This window comes from Alosa alosa, chromosome 7 (assembly GCF_017589495.1).
Source record: "Alosa alosa isolate M-15738 ecotype Scorff River chromosome 7, AALO_Geno_1.1, whole genome shotgun sequence".
NCBI classification, from domain to species: domain Eukaryota; kingdom Metazoa; phylum Chordata; class Actinopteri; order Clupeiformes; family Clupeidae; genus Alosa; species Alosa alosa.
Genome location: NC_063195.1, coordinates 1,974,225 through 1,981,724, shown reverse-complemented (window position 1 = coordinate 1,981,724; position 7,500 = coordinate 1,974,225).

Genomic DNA, 7,500 nt, shown 5'->3' with positions numbered 1-7,500 from the left:
AGCCACCTTCCTTGTTGTTCACCGTCGCAGGATGTCGTTATCCTGTTAAGCCCGCCTTAAGACTCTCTAACGAAATAGAGCGCTGTGATTGGAGAACATCCACGGTGTTAAGCCAATAGAAATTCCTATGGTTCGATACTAGGCGTACAGGCTGAGCAAATTAATTTGCCGCTTAGGGTGCGCGTCTAGATTTCTAGGCTAGGTAGTGCTGGCTCCTCACTGGAATGATAGGCCTACTGATTTACCAGGAGGCATACATGTATGGCAAATAAAGTGTTTGGGAGGGGGAGTCGCCACATATATATTTTAGTCCTTTGAAAACTGAGCCCCTGAACAACTGTATGAAGAACTGACACAGATTCACAGGGGTTAAAATAATTTTGTGCAAAATGCCAGAAATTAGCCCTAATTGAAACTTAGCAAACAGGAAGCAGAATTGCAATTCGAAATTTGCACAACACTTTCTCAACTGACCACATTTTAGCTGTTTAGCTGACCACACCAGCTGTTATGAAGCTGTGTATAAATGCCTACTTACTTTACCTTAGAAAAGAGAACACATAGAGGCCTAGCACCAGCTGTTATGAAGCTGTGTATAAATGCCTACTTACTTTACCTTAGAAAAGAGAAAACATACATGTAGAGGTTACAAACATCTCTCAACTGACCACTTCTCCTGTTTTGCATCCTTATCCTTTACCTTAGAAAAGAGAAAACACATAGCACCAGAAGCTGTGTGTAGGCTAAATGTTGATTAATAGTAGACCAGTAAAGAATAAAATATAGCCTATTAAAAAAATATAGTCAAGGTGTGTTTTGCTAGATTGAACCTTTGGATATCAAAAATGCATACTGAAAATAAAAGGCTTACTACAGCAATCAAGCAATCAAGACGTTGTCTATTGAAAAGGGAACTATTTTTGATGCGTAAGAACGATGTCGAAATTAACATTTTTAAACAATAATGGGGTGTTTTCAGATAATTTAGTTTGTAGTAGAATTGTTGTAAAAAGCAATATAGCACTTTTCATTGATGCGTTAAGATTGGTCATGGATATTCCCGCGGCTGTTGTTGCCTAAGCCACTTTCGGCCTCCGCCTCGTTAGCTTCTGACGAACAACACCCGTGGGAATATCCATGACCAACCCCACTCTCACTCGTGCTATATTGCTTAAATCTACACTACGTTCATTTTTTGTGTCTAACGTATAACATCAAATAAATCAATTGTCATCAGTTGTTGTATGGTATGCACGTCCATAGTGGGATATTTGCACGCACAGCACTATTAAAGCGCATTCGAGATCCAAAATGTTAGTAGAGGCGGAGCTCCACCTGTAAGATATATGACAGAATCCTAGACGTGAGATGACTTCCTTTTTAAGACAATTGATTGGTCAGTGGGCGGTAGATAACACGATTTGAGCTATAACTTAGCACATAACCTCCTCCCGACCAGGTTTGATTGACAGCATAAGATACCATGGTGATAGCGACACAAAAACAGATCCACGTTCGTGTCACAGCATACCCTGGCTTTGAGCGCAATATACCTCGCTAACCCACTAATCGAGATTCGTAGTATACCCCACAGGAGCGTCATGGCAGAGTCAGCGCCCCCCAAAAAGTAAATATTTCAAAGTGTAGGCTACCCTTGTCTCATAAGAGTAAAAGATAATGATAGGCCTAGTCTTGCACGCTGCACTGTTTGTAACAATGACCTTAGCATTGCCCATGGCAGCTTAAATGATTGCAAAAACATGTTGAGGTGAGTTTAACTAGTGTCAATTCATGTGCATATTATTCAGGCCTATACTAGATTAGGGGTCGACCAATTATCGGCCTGGCCGATTATTAGGGCCGATATTTAGCATTTTTATAATAATCGGTATCGGTCATTTTTTCCACCGATAAGCCGATATTGAAATGGATAAAGAATGAAACGCTACTTTGTCTGTAAAGCCGCCTCTCACTCCCCTGAATTTGCTACTCTGTGGTCAAGAGCATTGTCCCGCCCACTACACCGTCTGATTTGTTAGTTAGCACGAATGCAGCCAATCAGGATCGAAGACTGAACACAGACAAAGTTTAGGATTCTCACTGAGACAGACTGGGCTTCAGCTGTAGCCTACGGAGGTAAGGAAGGTAGCCTACATTGCTGAAGTTGCAGTGAATCACAATCAGCTACACTGAAGTAACAAAAACACCACTTTGTAAGCTATTGTCTCTTTGATCCGGATCAATAAGTAAAGCACCCACTTCCTTCATTTAGCGAATTCCCGATTGATGCACGTTACTGATGCTGTTTACTAGTTATCCCACAAACACGGGTGCTGCACGTCGGGAGTTCTCTGCCTCTGCCTCGTTAGTTAATTGTGAAAAACGGGACACCTTGGCGGACATAGTACAGACAAGTCCTAAATTATGCGATAGCGAACGTCAAAAAGTCTAATTGCTCCTTTTTGAAACGGACTGTTAGAAAAGACTACATGCACCCAGGGCCAACCGTAATTTAATTCGACCTGAACAAAATTGCGTCCTGAGCTGGCTATTAACGTGCCTTTTAGGCTCTCAAAAGTGTAGCTTATAGCCTACACATGGACACAAATTGCATACTTAAATAGCCGAAGAACTATTTTAAAACTGTTTTGTTAAACTATTCAACCGTAACACTTGCCATCACGCATGCACCTCTTCCTCTCCCTCTCCTTCTCGTGCACTCACACACACGATGGCAAAGCATCCTCTTTGTGACAGGTCCCTTAACAAGCACATAGCCCATTGTGCAGGCCTACTCTATGAAAATAATTGCTATCACTCAGCTCTTGGATTAACATGATACACAGGATTTACACTTGCAAAGTGATGCAAGTTGATAGACAATTGTGTATCAAAAGAAGAAAGAAAAGTTTGCATAATTAAATGATTTTGAATTAAATTTTTGCAGCATATAGCTTTTACCATATACCCCCCTTTTTGACAACTGACATATCGGTTTTACATATCGGTTATCGGCCTCCTGTTTTGGTAATAATTGATATCGTTATCGGCCCTGAAAAAACCATATCGGTCGATCCCTATACTAGATGGCTAGTTGCCAAGGCTACATGAAAAGACCAAACTACCAAAATCTACATATTTTATTTTCACAATTTCTATCTATAGGCCTTCCTTATTTGGACATTATTGAACAAACATAATATGTATTTCAGTATCTAAGTAGGCTAACGTTTTTATTATTATTATTATTATTATTATGTATTTATTATTATTTATTTTTTTGGTGGGGGGGCTTTGTGATACCTCCCTGAAATGACATTTTGCAGGTTGGGATGTCTGAGTAGGCCACGGCTGCCCCGTGGGTATCCTGGGTAGGCCTATCCTACTACTGGCAGACAGATAATTGTCCACTTGCCTCCTCATGTGTTTGCCACTAACGCGACAACAGGCCTATGCTTTGACACTTTCAGGTTGCAGCCAATCAAATGACCGCATATCTAAACTGGTTGTACTGGAGATGAAGGCTATACACTTTATGAGGACGCTGAACGACTTCACAACAAAACACATAATACGAAAGACTTCGCTAAAGTATTGGTATGGACAATTTCGCCATCCCAAAGTATTGGTAGCCTATGGACATATCCCTAATGCAGGGGTCTCAAACACCCGGCCCGCGGGCCAAATCCGCCCGCGCCCCGCCCACCTCGCCCGCGACGATGACAAAATAATAATGTAATCCGCCCTTGAGGCTATTAATTGCGACAAACAACGATACGGATTAAAATAGACGATAGATCCAGGTACGGTGACATCTCATTTGTAGGCCTACTCTGCTCCACTATGTGCAAGACATCCAGAGCTTGATTCAAACCCAAAATCGCTGCGCAAAGTTTTCAGGGAAATACTTGTATTACATGCGAAAACACAAAGATGTGCATATGTAATGACGCGGAAGCGATGCAGGCCATAGTGTTGCAGAAATTGAAGCAGAAATTAAGCAGAAATAGGCCTACACCAAATGTTGAAAAACATTCACGTGTGATGAAGTCTTAGGTAAGCTATGTTATTCACCTATTCTAATTCTGAAGGAGAATATCCTTTTGGAGATTATGATCGATCGTCTATGACAGTGATAGTCACGGTCGGCCTGTGAATGGAGGTGCGGTATACAACGGTGTCCACTAAGCATCCCATGCTTGTTTCGACCCTCTGCCCAACATAGCTTGGAGGTTGCAGTGGTAATCGTGATGAGTGTCCGTAATGGATGTGGTACAGACAGCAGGGCTAGTAGAAACAGGGCTCTAAAGAACTACAAAGTCACCCGCAATATGATGCGAACTTCTGGGTACTGCAGATTATCCGCGATAGGAACTGTTTGACCAGAATACTTAATTGCTTAATTACTTAATTTACTTAATTAATATTTATTTTATCATTATTTTATTTATAAGCTAAGGTTGCTAGCACAGGTGTCTAAAACTAGATAAAAACACTTGCACTTTCTGTTTGCAGTTTTGTGTGGTATTTGAAAAAAAGAACATTGCATTTTCAGAAATAGCCGGCACTCCAATCAGATGACGTTGGCGGAATTGGCCCCCAGCTCATTTGAGTTTGAGACCCCTGCCCTAATGCAAACCTTTGTCTTTGCTGGTCACTGGCTAGCGCCCATAGTAGCCTATCTGGTTATGCACAACGATTGACTTGCGCTTGATTTCATAAATGAGTACTGTGCAAGGGGCGAGTTTTAGCATCCACCGATCATGCTATCTCTAAATTGGTTATTAATGAGAAAAAGGTGATCTTATACTGTCAATCTAGAGGTTAACTCGATATGATATGTTACAATGGAGCTAAATTAAGACATATAATTTATTCAGTGGCCTCGGCTCATATTTAATGTTAGCAAGCCCGCATTTAGCCTAGCCTACTACTGTGTTAGGTCTAGGCCTACCCTAAAGGCGGAAATCTCCGTCGAAAATCTTTCTTAAACAACGACAAGTTCACGCAACGAAATTCTAATGAGTTTAATCTATTCCAAATATTCCACGTACCGAAAACACAAAGTGTATGGCAATAGGAACACATTCAAGAGTTGTGATAGTCCTTAATTAAAGCGAGGACCGACAACATAGCCTACTTGTGAACAAGAACACTGTAGCGGATACAGTGAAGCGAAGCCCATCGTTCGCTTTCCCGACGAGAGACAAACACTACATTTTCCAGTAGTATTGCCCGTAGTATTACTATGAAAGACATTGCGTTGAAGCACCAGTTTAACCGTTTACTATCCAATGCCGATAAACTTACCAATAGTATTTTCAAGATGCGTCATTACCGAAATGTTCAACTGCTTTTACACAATACAGAAGCGACGACATCTGTTTCAGTTTCGTTAGGGGAGGAGACGGACGCACAGTACAGTCCAGCCTCCAAAGGTTTGGGTTGCTGTGGGTAGTGCGTAGCCTGGCGGGCCATCCTATATCATTGAAATGTATAGTCTGGAATCGAATCATTCACCTGCTTAATCCAAGGTGCGGGCAGAGAATTGTCTTTCAAACTGCCTAGGCATGCAATAGGCCAGCGCTACGACCATATCCGTATCCGGTCGGCAAAACGGCAAATACATCCTTCTTCGAAAGGAATGACTTAAGTGCATTGTGTTGCTCTACTTTCAAAGAAAAGCACAAGTCCAACTCCTCCAAAGTTGACGCCAACGCCGATTCAAACAACCGCTCTTCGTTCGCCATAGCCACCTTCCTTGTTGTTCACCGTCGCAGGATGTCGTTATCCTGTTAAGCCCGCCTTAAGACTCTCTAACGAAATAGAGCGCTGTGATTGGAGAACATCCACGGTGTTAAGCCAATAGAAATTCCTATGGTTCGATACTAGACGTACAGGCTGAGCAAATTAATTTGCCGCCGCTAGGGTGCGTCTAGATTTCTAGGCTAGGTAGTGCTGGCTCCTCACTGGAATGATAGGCCTACTGATTTACCAGGAGGCATACATGTATGGCAAATAAAGTGTTTGGGAGGGGGAGTCGCCACATATATATTTTAGTCCTTTGAAAACTGAGCCCCTGAACAACTGTATGAAGAACTGACACAGATTCACAGGGGTTAAAATAATTTTGTGCAAAATGCCAGAAATTAGCCCTAATTGAAACTTAGCAAACAGGAAGCAGAATTGCAATTCGAAATTTGCACAACACTTTCTCAACTGACCACATTTTAGCTGTTTAGCTGACCACACCAGCTGTTATGAAGCTGTGTATAAATGTCTACTTACTTTACCTTAGAAAAGAGAACACATAGAGGCCTAGCACCAGCTGTTATGAAGCTGTGTATAAATGCCTACTTACTTTACCTTAGAAAAGAGAAAACATACATGTAGAGGTTACAAACATCTCTCAACTGACCACTTCTCCTGTTTTGCATCCTTATCCTTTACCTTAGAAAAGAGAAAACACATAGCACCAGAAGCTGTGTGTAGGCTAAATGTTGATTAATAGTAGACCAGTAAAGAATAAAATATAGCCTATTAAAAAAATATAGTCAAGGTGTGTTTTGCTAGATTGAACCTTTGGATATCAAAAATGCATACTGAAAATAAAAGGCTTACTACATAAGAACCCCTTTGTGTAGAAGCATAGGCCTACTCCTGTTTTCAAATGAAAGGTGAATGATATGAAATGACAGAAGCATAGTCACACAGAAGTCTCTATTTTTGCCTCAGCTCTTTCTGCCAGTCAAGTCCATCTGACTGTGCAATCCGGATGCGTTTCATGATTGAAGCTATCTGGCGTTCCACTGTATGTGTGTGTGTGTGTGTGTGTGTGTGTATGTGAATGATGTGTTTCATGATTGAAGCTTTCTGGCGCTCCACTATGTGTGTGTGTGTGTGTGTGTGTATATGATGTGTTTCATGATTGACATATTCCACCGGATAAAGGCCTGTGGTTTGTGTGTGTGTGTGTGTGTGTGTGTGTGCACGCGTGCTCTGGTGCTCCACTGTGTGTGTGTGTGTGTGTGTGTGTGTGTGTGTGTGTGTGCTCCCCCGGTTGGACCAAAGAGAGCATGACACTACAACCCAAAGCAGTAGAGTAGAGCTCCCCCTGTTGGACCAGAGAGAGCATGACACTACAACCCAAAGCAGTAGAGCACTCTCACTAGGCCACCACTGTACTCAGGGTCACTGTGTTGAATCATTTTGATAATTTCAGTCTTCTTATGGTCAAAACTGTGCTCCCAGCCTGTGTTATTGATCATTTCAGTCTTCTTCCAGTCAAAAATTGAAAGCTGTGCTCCCAGCCTGTGTTATTGATCAGTTCAGTCTTCTTCCAGTCAAAAGAGGAAGCTGTGCTCCCAGCCTGTGTTATTGATCAGTTCAGTCTTCTTCCAGTCAAAAGAGGAAGCTGTGCTCCCAGCCTGTGTTATAGCTTCATGTGGACGCTCCACTTCATTCTTCAGTAGCAGCTCAGTTACATTGTGATCCCAGTGC